This window comes from Pseudophryne corroboree, assembly GCF_028390025.1.
Source record: "Pseudophryne corroboree isolate aPseCor3 chromosome 3 unlocalized genomic scaffold, aPseCor3.hap2 SUPER_3_unloc_26, whole genome shotgun sequence".
NCBI classification, from domain to species: domain Eukaryota; kingdom Metazoa; phylum Chordata; class Amphibia; order Anura; family Myobatrachidae; genus Pseudophryne; species Pseudophryne corroboree.
The window spans coordinates 174,991-192,799 of NW_026967515.1; positions in this window are offsets into that span (position 1 = coordinate 174,991).

Here is a 17,809-nt window from a genome sequence, read left to right on the forward strand (position 1 = left end):
TAGAACAGTAGAGTTATTCAGGGTTACAGGATGTGAGGGGATGGAGTAAGGTTAGGACTTAGTGTTTGGTATCTAGAAGTGCAATATCTTGAGACCTATATTCTGGTTGCTATGTGCAGTTTATAGCATATTTCTGCACATATATAAGGATAGAACAGCAGAGTTATTCAGGGTTACAGGATGTGAGGGGATGGAGTTAGGTTAGGACTTAGTGTTTGGTAAACAGAAGTGCAGTATCTTGAGACCTATATTCTGGTTGCTATGTGCAGTATATAGCATGTTTCTGCACATATATAAGGATAGAACAGCAGAGTTATTCAGGGTTACAGGATGTGAGGGGATGGAGTAAGGTTAGGAATAAGTGTTTGGCAACCAGAAGTGCAATATCTTGAGACCTATATTCTGGTTGCTATGTGCAGTTTATAGCATGTTTCTGCACATATATAAGGATAGAACAGCAGAGTTATTCAGGGTTACAGGATGTGAGGGGATGGAGTAAGGTTAGGACTTAGTGTTTGGTAACCAGAAGTGCAATATCTTGAGACCTATATTCTGGTTGCTATGTGCAGTTTATAGCATGTTTCTGCACATATATAAGGATAGAACAGCAGAGTTATACAGGGTTATAGGATGTGTGGGGATGGAGTAAGGTTAGTACTTAGTGTTTGGTATCCAGAAGTGCAATATCTTGAGACCTATATTCTGGTTGCTATTTGCAGTATATAGCATGTTTCTGCACATATATAAGGATAGAACAGCAGAGTTATTCAGGGTTACAGGATGTGAGGGGATGGAGTAAGGTTAGGACTTAGTGTTTGGTAACCAGAAGTGCAGTATCTTGAGACCTATATTCTGGTTGCTATGTGCAGTGTATAGCATGTTTCTGCACATATATAAGTATAGAACAGCAGAGTTATTCAGGGTTACAGGATGTGAGGGGATGGAGTAAGGTTAGGACTTAGTGTTTGGTAACCAGAAGTGCAATATCTTGATACCTATATTCTGGTTGCAATGTGCAGTATATAGCATGTTTCTGCACATATATAAGGATAGAACAGCAGAGTTATTCAGGGTTACAGGATGTGAGGGGATGGAGTAAGGTTAGGACTTAGTGTTTGGTATACAGAAGTGCAATATCTTGAGACCTATATTCTGGTTGCTATTTGCAGTTTATAGCATGTTTCTGCACATATATAAGGATAGAACAGCAGAGTTATTCAGGGTTACAGGATGTGAGGGGATGGAGTAAGGTTAGGACTTAGTGTTTGGTAACCAGAAGTGCAATATCTTGATACCTATATTCTGGTTGCTATTTGCAGTTTATAGCATGTTTCTGCACATATATAAGGATAGAACAGCAGAGTTATTCAGGGTTACAGGATGTGAGGGGATGGAGTAAGGTTAGGAATAAGTGTTTGGTAACCAGAAGTGCAATATCTTGAGACCTATATTCTGGTTGCTATGTGCAGTATATAGCATGTTTCTGCACATATATAAGGATAGAACAGCAGAGTTATTCAGGGATACAGGATGTGAGGGGATGGAGTAAGGTTAGGAATAAGTGTTTGGTAACCAGAAGTGCAATATCTTGATACCTATATTCTGGTTGCTATTTGCAGTTTATAGCATGTTTCTGCACTAGAGATGAGCGGGTTCGGTTTCTCTGAATCCGAACCCGCCAGAACTTCATGGTTTTTTCCACGGATCCGAGCAGACTCGGATCCTCCCGCCTTGCTCGGTTAACCCGACCGCGCCCGAACGTCATCATGACGCTGTCGGATTCTCGCGAGACTCGGATTCTATATAAGGAGCCGCGCGTCGCCGCCATTTTCACACGTGCATTGAGATTGATAGGGAGAGGACGTGGCTGGCGTCCTCTCTATTTAGATTATAAGAGACTGAGAGAGATTTACTGGAGCTGACTAGGAGGAGTACTGTTACTGTAGAAGTGTAGAGACTGAGTGGAGAGAGTTTACTAGTGAGGACAGTGCAGTTTATAATCCGTTCTCTGCCTGAAAAAAGCGATACACACAGTGACTCAGTCACATACCATATCTGTGTGCACTGCTCAGGCTCAGGCCAGTGTGCTGCATCATCTATTATCTATATATATTATATATCTGTCTGACTGCTCAGCTCACACAGCTTATAATTGTGGGGGAGACTGGGGAGCACTGCAGTGCCAGTTATAGGTTATAGCAGGAGCCAGGAGTACATAATATTATATTAAAATTAAACCGTGCACACTTTTGCTGCAGGAGTGCCACTGCCAGTGTGACTGACCAGTGACCTGACCACACTGACCACCAGTATAGTTAGTAGTATACTTATATTGTGATTGCCTGAAAAAGTTAAACACTCGTCGTGTGACTTCACTTGTGTGTTGTTGTTTTTTTTATTCTATAAAAATAAAACTCATTCTGCTGACAGACAGTGTCCAGCAGGTACGTCATTATATAATATATAATATATACCTGTCCGGCTGCAGTAGTGATATATATATATTTTTTATATCATTTATCATCCAGTCGCAGCAGACACAGTACGGTAGTTCACGGCTGTGGCTACCTCTGTGTCTCTGCACTCGGCAGGCAGTCCGTCCATAATTGTAATACCACCTAACCGTGGTTTTTTTTCAGTCTTCTTTATACATACATAGTTACATAGACATCTTCTCTTTATCAACCAGTCTATATTAGCTGCAGACACAGTACAGTACGGTAGTTCACGGCTGTGGCTACCTCTGTGTCTGCACTCGGCAGGCAGTCCGTCCATAATTGTATACCACCTAACCGTGGTTTTTTTTCAGTCTTCTTTATACATACATAGTTACATAGACATCTTCTCTTTATCAACCAGTCTATATTAGCTGCAGACACAGTACAGTACGGTAGTTCACGGCTGTGGCTACCTCTGTGTCTGCACTCGGCAGGCAGTCCGTCCATAATTGTATACCACCTAACCGTGGTTTTTTTTCAGTCTTCTTTATACATACATAGTTACATAGACATCTTCTCTTTATCAACCAGTCTATATTAGCTGCAGACACAGTACAGTACGGTAGTTCACGGCTGTGGCTACCTCTGTGTCTGCACTCGGCAGGCAGTCCGTCCATAATTGTATACCACCTAACCGTGGTTTTTTTTCAGTCTTCTTTATACATACATAGTTACATAGACATCTTCTCTTTATCAACCAGTCTATATTAGCTGCAGACACAGTACAGTACGGTAGTTCACGGCTGTGGCTACCTCTGTGTCTGCACTCGGCAGGCAGTCCGTCCATAATTGTATACCACCTAACCGTGGTTTTTTTTCAGTCTTCTTTATACATACATAGTTACATAGACATCTTCTCTTTATCAACCAGTCTATATTAGCTGCAGACACAGTACAGTACGGTAGTTCACGGCTGTGGCTACCTCTGTGTCTGCACTCGGCAGGCAGTCCGTCCATAATTGTATACCACCTAACCGTGGTTTTTTTTCATTCTTCTTTATACATACATAGTTACATAGACATCTTCTCTTTATCAACCAGTCTATATTAGCTGCAGACACAGTACAGTACGGTAGTTCACGGCTGTGGCTACCTCTGTGTCTGCACTCGGCAGGCAGTCCGTCCATAATTGTATACCACCTAACCGTGGTTTTTTTTCATTCTTCTTTATACATACATAGTTACATAGACATCTTCTCTTTATCAACCAGTCTATATTAGCTGCAGACACAGTACAGTACGGTAGTTCACGGCTGTGGCTACCTCTGTGTCTGCACTCGGCAGGCAGTCCGTCCATAATTGTATACCACCTAACCGTGGTTTTTTTTCAGTCTTCTTTATACATACATAGTTACATAGACATCTTCTCTTTATCAACCAGTCTATATTAGCTGCAGACACAGTACAGTACGGTAGTTCACGGCTGTGGCTACCTCTGTGTCTGCACTCGGCAGGCAGTCCGTCCATAATTGTATACCACCTAACAGTGGTTTTTTTTCAGTCTTCTTTATACATACATAGTTACATAGACATCTTCTCTTTATCAACCAGTCTATATTAGCTGCAGACACAGTACAGTACGGTAGTTCACGGCTGTGGCTACCTCTGTGTCTGCACTCGGCAGGCAGTCCATAATTGTATACTAGTATCCATCTCCATTGTTTACCTGAGGTGCCTTTTAGTTGTGCCTATTAAAATATGGAGAACAAAAATGTTGAGGTTCCAAAATTAGGGAAAGATCAAGATCCACTTCCACCTCGTGCTGAAGCTGCTGCCACTAGTCATGGCCGAGACGATGAAATGCCAGCAACGTCGTCTGCCAAGGCCGATGCCCAATGTCATAGTACAGAGCATGTCAAATCCAAAACACCAAATATCAGAAAAAAAAGGACTCCAAAACCTAAAATAAAATTGTCGGAGGAGAAGCGTAAACTTGCCAATATGCCATTTACGACACGGAGTGGCAAGGAACGGCTGAGGCCCTGGCCTATGTTCATGGCTAGTGGTTCAGCTTCACATGAGGATGGAAGCACTCAGCCTCTCGCTAGAAAAATGAAAAGACTCAAGCTGGCAAAAGCAGCACAGCAAAGAACTGTGCATTCTTCGAAATCCCAAATCCACAAGGAGAGTCCAATTGTGTCGGTTGCGATGCCTGACCTTCCCAACACTGGACGTGAAGAGCATGCGCCTTCCACCATTTGCACGCCCCCTGCAAGTGCTGGAAGGAGCACCCGCAGTCCAGTTCCTGATAGTCAGATTGAAGATGTCAGTGTTGAAGTACACCAGGATGAGGAGGATATGGGTGTTGCTGGCGCTGGGGAGGAAATTGACCAGGAGGATTCTGATGGTGAGGTGGTTTGTTTAAGTCAGGCACCCGGGGAGACACCTGTTGTCCGTGGGAGGAATATGGCCGTTGACATGCCAGGTGAAAATACCAAAAAAATCAGCTCTTCGGTGTGGAGGTATTTCAACAGAAATGCGGACAACAGGTGTCAAGCCGTGTGTTCCCTTTGTCAAGCTGTAATAAGTAGGGGTAAGGACGTTAACCACCTCGGAACATCCTCCCTTATACGTCACCTGCAGCGCATTCATAATAAGTCAGTGACAAGTTCAAAAACTTTTGGGTTACAGCGGAAGCAGTCCACTGACCAGTAAATCCCTTCATCTTGTAACCAAGCTCACGCAAACCACCCCACCAACTCCCTCAGTGTCAATTTCCTCCTTCCCCAGGAATGCCAAAAGTCCTGCAGGCCATGTCACTGGCAATTCTGACGATTCCTCTCCTGCCTGGGATTCCTCCGATGCATCCTTGCGTGTAACGCCTACTGCTGCTGGCGCTGCTGTTGTTGCTGCTGGGAGTCGATGGTCATCCCAGAGGGGAAGTCGTAAGCCCACTTGTACTACTTCCAGTAAGCAATTGACTGTTCAACAGTCCTTTGCGAGGAAGATGAAATATCACAGCAGTCATCCTGCTGCAAAGCGGATAACTGAGGCCTTGACAACTATGTTGGTGTTAGACGTGCGTCCGGTATCCGCCGTTAGTTCACAGGGAACTAGACAATTTATTGAGGCAGTGTGCCCCCGTTACCAAATACCATCTAGGTTCCACTTCTCTAGGCAGGCGATACCGAGAATGTACACGGACGTCAGAAAAAGACTCACCAGTGTCCTAAAAAATGCAGTTGTACCCAATGTCCACTTAACCACGGACATGTGGACAAGTGGAGCAGGGCAGGGTCAGGACTATATGACTGTGACAGCCCACTGGGTAGATGTATGGACTCCCGCCGCAAGAACAGCAGCGGCGGCACCAGTAGCAGCATCTCGCAAACACCAACTCTTTCCTAGGCAGGCTACGCTTTGTATCACCGGTTTCCAGAATACGCACACAGCTGAAAACCTCTTACGGCAACTGAGGAAGATCATCGCGGAATGGCTTACCCCAATTGGACTCTCCTGTGCATTTGTGGCATCGGACAACACCAGCAATATTGTGTGTGCATTAAATATGGGCAAATTCCAGCACGTCCCATGTTTTGCACATACCTTGAATTTGGTGGTGCAGAATTTTTAAAAAAACGACAGGGGCGTGCAAGAGATGCTGTCGGTGGCCAGAAGAATTGCGGGACACTTTCGGCGTACAGGCACCACGTACAGAAGACTGGAGCACCACCAAAAACTACTGAACCTGCCCTGCCATCATCTGAAGCAAGAAGTGGTAACGAGGTGGAATTCAACCCTCTATATGCTTCAGAGGTTGGAGGAGCAGCAAAAGGCCATTCAAGCCTATACAATTGAGCACGATATAGGAGGTGGAATGCACCTGTCTCAAGCGCAGTGGAGAATGATTTCAACGTTGTGCAAGGTTCTGATGCCCTTTGAACTTGCCACACGTGAAGTCAGTTCAGACACTGCCAGCCTGAGTCAGGTCATTCCCCTCATCAGGCTTTTGCAGAAGAAGCTGGAGACATTGAAGGAGGAGCTAACACGGAGCGATTCCGCTAGGCATGTGGGACTTGTGGATGGAGCCCTTAATTCGCTTAACAAGGATTCACGGGTGGTCAATCTGTTGAAATCAGAGCACTACATTTTGGCCACCGTGCTCGATCCTAGATTTAAAGCCTACCTTGGATCTCTCTTTCCGGCAGACACAAGTCTGCTGGGGTTGAAAGACCTGCTGGTGAGAAAATTGTCAAGTCAAGCGGAACGCGACCTGTCAACAACATCTCCTCCTTCACATTCTCCCGCAACTGGGGGTGCGAGGAAAAGGCTCAGAATTCCGAGCCCACCCGCTGGCGGTGATGCAGGGCAGTCTGGAGCGACTGCTGATGCTGACATCTGGTCTGGACTGAAGGACCTGACAACCATTACGGACATGTCGTCTACTGTCACTGCATATGATTCTCTCAACATTGATAGAATGGTGGAGGATTATATGAGTGACCGCATCCAAGTAGGCACGTCACACAGTCCGTACTTATACTGGCAGGAAAAAGAGGCAATTTGGAGGCCCTTGCACAAACTGGCTTTATTCTACCTAAGTTGCCCTCCCACAAGTGTGTACTCCGAAAGAGTGTTTAGTGCCGCCGCTCACCTTGTCAGCAATCGGCGTACGAGGTTACATCCAGAAAATGTGGAGAAGATGATGTTCATTAAAATGAATTATAATCAATTCCTCCGCGGAGACATTGACCAGCAGCAATTGCCTCCACAAAGTACACAGGGAGCTGAGATGGTGGATTCCAGTGGGGACGAATTGATAATCTGTGAGGAGGGGGATGTACACGGTGATATATCGGAGGATGATGATGAGGTGGACATCTTGCCTCTGTAGAGCCAGTTTGTGCAAGGAGAGATTAATTGCTTCTTTTTTGGTGGGGGTCCAAACCAACCCGTCATTTCAGTCACAGTCGTGTGGCAGACCCTGTCACTGAAATGATGGGTTGGTTAAAGTGTGCATGTCCTGTTTATACAACATAAGGGTGGGTGGGAGGGCCCAAAGACAATTCCATCTTGCACCTCTTTTTTCTTTTCTTTTTCTTTGCGTCATGTGCTGTTTGGGGAGGGTTTTTTGGAAGGGACATCCTGCGTGACACTGCAGTGCCACTCCTAGATGGGCCCGGTGTTTGTGTCGGCCACTAGGGTCGCTAATCTTACTCACACAGCTACCTCATTGCGCCTCTTTTTATCTTTGCGTCATGTGCTGTTTGGGGAGGGTTTTTTGGAAGGGACATCCTGCGTGACACTGCAGTGCCACTCCTAGATGGGCCCGGTGTTTGTGTCGGCCACTAGGGTCGCTAATCTTACTCACACAGCTACCTCATTGCGCCTCTTTTTTTCTTTGCGTCATGTGCTGTTTGGGGAGGGTTTTTTGGAAGGGACATCCTGCGTGACACTGCAGTGCCACTCCTAGATGGGCCCGGTGTTTGTGTCGGCCACTAGGGTCGCTTATCTTACTCACACAGCTACCTCATTGCGCCTCTTTTTTTCTTTGCGTCATGTGCTGTTTGGGGAGGGTTTTTTGGAAGGGACATCCTGCGTGACACTGCAGTGCCACTCCTAGATGGGCCCGGTGTTTGTGTCGGCCACTAGGGTCGCTAATCTTACTCACACAGCTACCTCATTGCGCCTCTTTTTTTCTTTGCATCATGTGCTGTTTGGGGAGGGTTTTTTGGAAGGGACATCCTGCGTGACACTGCAGTGCCACTCCTAGATGGGCCTGGTGTTTGTGTCGGCCACTAGGGTCGCTAATCTTACTCACACAGCTACCTCATTGCGCCTCTTTTTTTCTTTGCGTCATGTGCTGTTTGGGGAGGGTTTTTTGGAAGGGACATCCTGCGTGACACTGCAGTGCCACTCCTAGATGGGCCCGGTGTTTGTGTCGGCCACTAGGGTCGCTAATCTTACTCACACAGCTACCTCATTGTGCCTCTTTTTTTCTTTGCGCCATGTGCTGTTTGGGGAGGGTTTTTTGGAAGGGACATCCTGCGCGACACTGCAGTGCCACTCCTAGATGGGCCCGGTGTTTGTGTCGGCCACTAGGGTCGCTTATCTTACTCACACAGCTACCTCATTGCGCCTCTTTTTTTCTTTGCGTCATGTGCTGTTTGGGGAGGGTTTTTTGGAAGGGACATCCTGCGTGACACTGCAGTGCCACTCCTAGATGGGCCCGGTGTTTGTGTCGGCCACTAGGGTCGCTAATCTTACTCACACAGCTACCTCATTGCGCCTCTTTTTTTCTTTGCGTCATGTGCTGTTTGGGGAGGGTTTTTTGGAAGGGACATCCTGCGTGACACTGCAGTGCCACTCCTAGATGGGCCCGGTGTTTGTGTCGGCCACTAGGGTCGCTAATCTTACTCACACAGCTACCTCATTGCGCCTCTTTTTTTCTTTGCGTCATGTGCTGTTTGGGGAGGGTTTTTTGGAAGGGACATCCTGCGTGACACTGCAGTGCCACTCCTAGATGGGCCCGGTGTTTGTGTCGGCCACTAGGGTCGCTAATCTTACTCACACAGCTACCTCATTGCGCCTCTTTTTTTCTTTGCGTCATGTGCTGTTTGGGGAGGGTTTTTTGGAAGGGACATCCTGCGTGACACTGCAGTGCCACTCCTAGATGGGCCCGGTGTTTGTGTCGGCCACTAGGGTCGCTTATCTTACTCACACAGCGACCTCGGTGCAAATTTTAGGACTAAAAATAATATTGTGAGGTGTGAGGTATTCAGAATAGACTGAAAATGAGTGTAAATTATGGTTTTTGAGGTTAATAATACTTTGGGATCAAAATGACCCCCAAATTCTATGATTTAAGCTGTTTTTTAGTGTTTTTTGAAAAAAACACTCGAATCCAAAACACACCCGAATCCGACAAAAAAAATTCGGTGAGGTTTTGCCAAAACGCGGTCGAACCCAAAACACGGCCGCGGAACCGAACCCAAAACCAAAACACAAAACCCGAAAAATTTCAGGCGCTCATCTCTGCACATATATAAGGTTAGAACAGCAGAGTTATTCAGGGTTATAGGATGTGTGGGGATGGAGTAAGGTTAGGACTTAGTGTTTGGTATACAGAAGTGCAATATCTTGAGACCTATATTCTGGTTGCTATTTGCAGTTTACAGCATGTTTCTGTGCATATATAAGGATAGAACAGCAGAGTTATTCAGGGTTACAGGATGTGAGGGGATGGAGAAAGGTTAGTACTTAGTGTTTGGTATCCAGAAGTGCAATATCTTGAGACCTATGGCCCTCATTCCGAGTTGTTCGCTCAGAGATTTTCATCACATCGCAGTGAGAATTCTCTTAGTGCGCATGCGCAATGTTCGCACTGCGACTGCGCCAAGTAACTTTACTATGAAGAAAGTAAGTTTACTCACGGCTCTTTCATCGCTCCGACGTTCGCATTGTGATTGACAGGAAATGGGTGTTACTGGGCGGATGCACAGCGTTTTAGGGGCGTGTGGCTGAAAACGCTACCGTTTCCGGAAAAAACGCAGGAGTGGCCAGGGAAACGGTGGGTGTGCCTGGGCGAACGCTGGGTGTGTTTATGACGTCAGCCAGGAACGAAAAGCACTGAACTGATCGCACAGGCAGAGTAAGTCTGAAGCTACTCTAAAACTGCTAACTCGTTTGTGATCGCAATATTGCGCAGACATCGGTCGCACATTTAAGAAGCTAAGATTCATTCCCAGTAGGCGGCGGCTTAGCGTGTGTAACTCTGCTACATTCGCCTTGCGAGCGATCAACTCGGAATGAGGGCCAATATTCTGGTTGCTATTTGCAGTGTATAGCATGTTTCTGCACATATATAAGGATAGAACAGCAGAGTTATTCAGGGTTACAGGATGTGAGGGGATGGAGTAAGGTTAGTACTTAGTGTTTGGTATACAGAAGTGCAATATCTTGAGACCTATATTCTGGTTGCTATTTGCCGTTTACAGCATGTTTCTGCACATATATAAGGATAGAACAGCAGAGTTATTCAGGGTTACAGGATGTGAGGGGATGGAGTAAGGTTAGTACTTAGTGCTTGGTATCCATATGTGCAATATCTTGAGACCTATATTCTGGTTGCTATTTGCAGTGTATAGCATGTTTCTGCACATATATAAGGATAGAACAGCAGAGTTATTCAGGGTTACAGGATGTGAGGGGATGGAGTAAGGTTAGTACTTAGTTTTTGGTATACAGAAGTGCAATATCTTGAGACCTATATTCTGGTTGCTATTTGCCGTTTACAGCATGTTTCTGCACATATATAAGGATAGAACAGCAGAGTTATTCAGGGTTACAGGATGTGAGGGGATGGAGTAAGGTTAGGACTTAGTGTTTGGTAACCAGAAGTGCAATATCTTGAGACCTATATTCTGGTTGCTATGTGCAGTTTATAGCATGTTTCTGCACATATATAAGGATAGAACAGCAGAGTTATTCAGGGTTACAGGATGTGAGGGGATGGAGTAAGGTTAGGACTTAGTGTTTGGTAACCAGAAGTGCAATATCTTGAGACCTATATTCTGGTTGCTATGTGCAGTTTATAGCATGTTTCTGCACATATATAAGGATAGAACAGCAGAGTTATACAGGGTTATAGGATGTGTGGGGATGGAGTAAGGTTAGTACTTAGTGTTTGGTATCCAGAAGTGCAATATCTTGAGACCTATATTCTGGTTGCTATGTGCAGTGTATAGCATGTTTCTGCACATATATAAGTATAGAACAGCAGAGTTATTCAGGGTTACAGGATGTGAGGGGATGGAGTAAGGTTAGGACTTAGTGTTTGGTAACCAGAAGTGCAGTATCTTGAGACCTATATTCTGGTTGCTATGTGCAGTATATAGCATGTTTCTGCACATATATAAGGATAGAACAGCAGAGTTATTCAGGGTTACAGGATGTGAGGGGATGGAGTAAGGTTAGGAATAAGTGTTTGGCAACCAGAAGTGCAATATCTTGAGACCTATATTCTGGTTGCTATTTGCAGTGTATAGCATGTTTCTGCACATATATAAGGATAGAACAGCAGAGTCATTCAGGGTTACAGGATGTGAGGGGATGGAGTAAGGTTAGGACTTAGTGTTTGGTATACAGAAGTGCAATATCTTGATACCTATATTCTGGTTGCTATTTGCAGTTTATAGCATGTTTCTGCACATATATAAGGATAGAACAGCAGAGTTATTCAGGGTTATAGGATGTGTGGGGATGGAGTAAGGTTAGGACTTAGTGTTTGGTATCCAGAAGTGCAATATCTTGAGACCTATATTCTGGTTGCTATGTGCAGTTTATAGCATGTTTCTGCACATATATAAGGATAGAACAGCAGAGTTATTCAGGGTTACAGGATGTGAGGGGATGGAGTAAGGTTAGGACTTAGTGTTTGGTAACCAGAAGTGCAATATCTTGATACCTATATTCTGGTTGCTATTTGCAGTTTATAGCATGTTTCTGCACATATATAAGGATAGAACAGCAGAGTTATTCAGGGTTACAGGATGTGAGGGGATGGAGTAAGGTTAGGAATAAGTGTTTGGCAACCAGAAGTGCAATATCTTGAGACCTATATTCTGGTTGCTATGTGCAGTTTATAGCATGTTTCTGCACATATATAAGGATAGAACAGCAGAGTTATTCAGGGTTACAGGATGTGAGGGGATGGAGTAAGGTTAGGACTTAGTGTTTGGTATACAGAAGTGCAATATCTTGAGACCTATATTCTGGTTGCTATGTGCAGTTTATAGCATGTTTCTGCACATATATAAGGATAGAACAGCAGAGTTATACAGGGTTATAGGATGTGTGGGGATGGAGTAAGGTTAGTACTTAGTGTTTGGTATCCAGAAGTGCAATATCTTGAGACCTATATTCTGGTTGCTATGTGCAGTGTATAGCATGTTTCTGCACATATATAAGTATAGAACAGCAGAGTTATTCAGGGTTACAGGATGTGAGGGGATGGAGTAAGGTTAGGACTTAGTGTTTGGTAACCAGAAGTGCAATATCTTGATACCTATATTCTGGTTGCTATGTGCAGTATATAGCATGTTTCTGCACATATATAAGGATAGAACAGCAGAGTTATTCAGGGTTACAGGATGTGAGGGGATGGAGTAAGGTTAGGACTTAGTGTTTGGTATACAGAAGTGCAATATCTTGAGACCTATATTCTGGTTGCTATTTGCAGTTTATAGCATGTTTCTGCACATATATAAGGATAGAACAGCAGAGTTATTCAGGGTTACAGGATGTGAGGGGATGGAGTAAGGTTAGGACTTAGTGTTTGGTAACCAGAAGTGCAATATCTTGAGACCTATATTCTGGTTGCTATTTGCAGTTTATAGCATGTTTCTGCACATATATAAGGATAGAACAGCAGAGTTATTCAGGGTTACAGGATGTGAGGGGATGGAGTAAGGTTAGGACTTAGTGTTTGGTAACCAGAAGTGCAATATCTTGATACCTATATTCTGGTTGCTATTTGCAGTTTATAGCATGTTTCTGCACATATATAAGGATAGAACAGCAGAGTTATTCAGGGTTACAGGATGTGAGGGGATGGAGTAAGGTTAGGACTTAGTGTTTGGTAACCAGAAGTGCAATATCTTGATACCTATATTCTGGTTGCTATTTGCAGTTTATAGCATGTTTCTGCACTAGAGATGAGCGGGTTCGGTTTCTCTGAATCCGAACCCGCCAGAACTTCATGTTTTTTTCCACGGATCCGAGCAGACTCGGATCCTCCCGCCTTGCTCGGTTAACCCGACCGCGCCCGAACGTCATCATGACGCTGTCGGATTCTCGCGAGACTCGGATTCTATATAAGGAGCCGCGCGTCGCCGCCATTTTCACACGTGCATTGAGATTGATAGGGAGAGGACGTGGCTGGCGTCCTCTCCATTTAGATTATAAGAGACTGAGAGAGATTTACTGGAGCTGACTAGGAGGAGTACTGTTACTGTAGAAGTGTAGAGACTGAGTGGAGAGAGTTTACTAGTGAGGACAGTGCAGTTTATAATCCGTTCTCTGCCTGAAAAAAGCGATACACACAGTGACTCAGTCACATACCATATCTGTGTGCACTGCTCAGGCTCAGGCCAGTGTGCTGCATCATCTATTATCTATATATATTATATATATCTGTCTGACTGCTCAGCTCACACAGCTTATAATTGTGGGGGAGACTGGGGAGCACTACTGCAGTGCCAGTTATAGGTTATAGCAGGAGCCAGGAGTACATAATATTATATTAAAATTAAACAGTGCACACTTTTGCTGCAGGAGTGCCACTGCCAGTGTGACTGACCAGTGACCTGACCACACTGACCACCAGTATAGTTAGTAGTATACTTATATTGTGATTGCCTGAAAAAGTTAAACACTCGTCGTGTGACTTCACTTGTGTGTTGTTTTTTTTTTTTATTCTATAAAAATAAAACTCATTCTGCTGACAGACAGTGTCCAGCAGGTACGTCATTATATAATATATAATATATACCTGTCCGGCTGCAGTAGTGATATATATATATTTTTTATATCATTTATCATCCAGTCGCAGCAGACACAGTACGGTAGTTCACGGCTGTGGCTACCTCTGTGTCTCTGCACTCGGCAGGCAGTCCGTCCATAATTGTAATACCACCTAACCGTGGTTTTTTTTCAGTCTTCTTTATACATACATAGTTACATAGACATCTTCTCTTTATCAACCAGTCTATATTAGCTGCAGACACAGTACAGTACGGTAGTTCACGGCTGTGGCTACCTCTGTGTCTGCACTCGGCAGGCAGTCCGTCCATAATTGTATACCACCTAACCGTGGTTTTTTTTCAGTCTTCTTTATACATACATAGTTACATAGACATCTTCTCTTTATCAACCAGTCTATATTAGCTGCAGACACAGTACAGTACGGTAGTTCACGGCTGTGGCTACCTCTGTGTCTGCACTCGGCAGGCAGTCCGTCCATAATTGTATACCACCTAACCGTGGTTTTTTTTCAGTCTTCTTTATACATACATAGTTACATAGACATCTTCTCTTTATCAACCAGTCTATATTAGCTGCAGACACAGTACAGTACGGTAGTTCACGGCTGTGGCTACCTCTGTGTCTGCACTCGGCAGGCAGTCCGTCCATAATTGTATACCACCTAACCGTGGTTTTTTTTCAGTCTTCTTTATACATACATAGTTACATAGACATCTTCTCTTTATCAACCAGTCTATATTAGCTGCAGACACAGTACAGTACGGTAGTTCACGGCTGTGGCTACCTCTGTGTCTGCACTCGGCAGGCAGTCCGTCCATAATTGTATACCACCTAACCGTGGTTTTTTTTCATTCTTCTTTATACATACATAGTTACATAGACATCTTCTCTTTATCAACCAGTCTATATTAGCTGCAGACACAGTACAGTACGGTAGTTCACGGCTGTGGCTACCTCTGTGTCTGCACTCGGCAGGCAGTCCGTCCATAATTGTATACCACCTAACCGTGGTTTTTTTTCATTCTTCTTTATACATACATAGTTACATAGACATCTTCTCTTTATCAACCAGTCTATATTAGCTGCAGACACAGTACAGTACGGTAGTTCACGGCTGTGGCTACCTCTGTGTCTGCACTCGGCAGGCAGTCCGTCCATAATTGTATACCACCTAACCGTGGTTTTTTTTCAGTCTTCTTTATACATACATAGTTACATAGACATCTTCTCTTTATCAACCAGTCTATATTAGCTGCAGACACAGTACAGTACGGTAGTTCACGGCTGTGGCTACCTCTGTGTCTGCACTCGGCAGGCAGTCCGTCCATAATTGTATACCACCTAACAGTGGGTTTTTTTCAGTCTTCTTTATACATACATAGTTACATAGACATCTTCTCTTTATCAACCAGTCTATATTAGCTGCAGACACAGTACAGTACGGTAGTTCACGGCTGTGGCTACCTCTGTGTCTGCACTCGGCAGGCAGTCCATAATTGTATACTAGTATCCATCTCCATTGTTTACCTGAGGTGCCTTTTAGTTGTGCCTATTAAAATATGGAGAACAAAAATGTTGAGGTTCCAAAATTAGGGAAAGATCAAGATCCACTTCCACCTCGTGCTGAAGCTGCTGCCACTAGTCATGGCCGAGACGATGAAATGCCAGCAACGTCGTCTGCCAAGGCCGATGCCCAATGTCATAGTACAGAGCATGTCAAATCCAAAACACCAAATATCAGAAAAAAAAGGACTCCAAAACCTAAAATAAAATTGTCGGAGGAGAAGCGTAAACTTGCCAATATGCCATTTACGACACGGAGTGGCAAGGAACGGCTGAGGCCCTGGCCTATGTTCATGACTAGTGGTTCAGCTTCACATGAGGATGGAAGCACTCAGCCTCTCGCTAGAAAAATGAAAAGACTCAAGCTGGCAAAAGCAGCACAGCAAAGAACTGTGCATTCTTCGAAATCCCAAATCCACAAGGAGAGTCCAATTGTGTCGGTTGCGATGCCTGACCTTCCCAACACTGGACGTGAAGAGCATGCGCCTTCCACCATTTGCACGCCCCCTGCAAGTGCTGGAAGGAGCACCCGCAGTCCAGTTCCTGATAGTCAGATTGAAGATGTCAGTGTTGAAGTACACCAGGATGAGGAGGATATGGGTGTTGCTGGCGCTGGGGAGGAAATTGACCAGGAGGATTCTGATGGTGAGGTGGTTTGTTTAAGTCAGGCACCCGGGGAGACACCTGTTGTCCGTGGGAGGAATATGGCCGTTGACATGCCAGGTGAAAATACCAAAAAAATCAGCTCTTCGGTGTGGAGGTATTTCAACAGAAATGCGGACAACAGGTGTCAAGCCGTGTGTTCCCTTTGTCAAGCTGTAATAAGTAGGGGTAAGGACGTTAACCACCTCGGAACATCCTCCCTTATACGTCACCTGCAGCGCATTCATAATAAGTCAGTGACAAGTTCAAAAACTTTTGGGTTACAGCGGAAGCAGTCCACTGACCAGTAAATCCCTTCCTCTTGTAACCAAGCTCACGCAAACCACCCCACCAACTCCCTCAGTGTCAATTTCCTCCTTCCCCAGGAATGCCAATAGTCCTGCAGGCCATGTCACTGGCAATTCTGACGATTCCTCTCCTGCCTGGGATTCCTCCGATGCATCCTTGCGTGTAACGCCTACTGCTGCTGGCGCTGCTGTTGTTGCTGCTGGGAGTCGATGGTCATCCCAGAGGGGAAGTCGTAAGCCCACTTGTACTACTTCCAGTAAGCAATTGACTGTTCAACAGTCCTTTGCGAGGAAGATGAAATATCACAGCAGTCATCCTGCTGCAAAGCGGATAACTGAGGCCTTGACAACTATGTTGGTGTTAGACGTGCGTCCGGTATCCGCCGTTAGTTCACAGGGAACTAGACAATTTATTGAGGCAGTGTGCCCCCGTTACCAAATATGATCTAGGTTCCACTTCTCTAGGCAGGCGATACCGAGAATGTACACGGACGTCAGAAAAAGACTCACCAGTGTCCTAAAAAATGCAGTTGTACCCAATGTCCACTTAACCACGGACATGTGGACAAGTGGAGCAGGGCAGGGTCAGGACTATATGACTGTGACAGCCCACTGGGTAGATGTATGGACTCCCGCCGCAAGAACAGCAGCGGCGGCACCAGTAGCAGCATCTCGCAAACACCAACTCTTTCCTAGGCAGGCTACGCTTTGTATCACCGGTTTCCAGAATACGCACACAGCTGAAAACCTCTTACGGCAACTGAGGAAGATCATTGCGGAATGGCTTACCCCAATTGGACTCTCCTGTGCATTTGTGGCATCGGACAACGCCAGCAATATTGTGTGTGCATTAAATATGGGCAAATTCCAGCACGTCCCATGTTTTGCACATACCTTGAATTTGGTGGTGCAGAATTTTTTAAAAAACGACAGGGGCGTGCAAGAGATGCTGTCGGTGGCCAGAAGAATTGCGGGACACTTTCGGCGTACAGGCACCACGTACAGAAGACTGGAGCACCACCAAAAACTACTGAACCTGCCCTGCCATCATCTGAAGCAAGAAGTGGTAACGAGGTGGAATTCAACCCTCTATATGCTTCAGAGGTTGGAGGAGCAGCAAAAGGCCATTCAAGCCTATACAATTGAGCACGATATAGGAGGTGGAATGCACCTGTCTCAAGCGCAGTGGAGAATGATTTCAACGTTGTGCAAGGTTCTGATGCCCTTTGAACTTGCCACACGTGAAGTCAGTTCAGACACTGCCAGCCTGAGTCAGGTCATTACCCTCATCAGGCTTTTGCAGAAGAAGCTGGA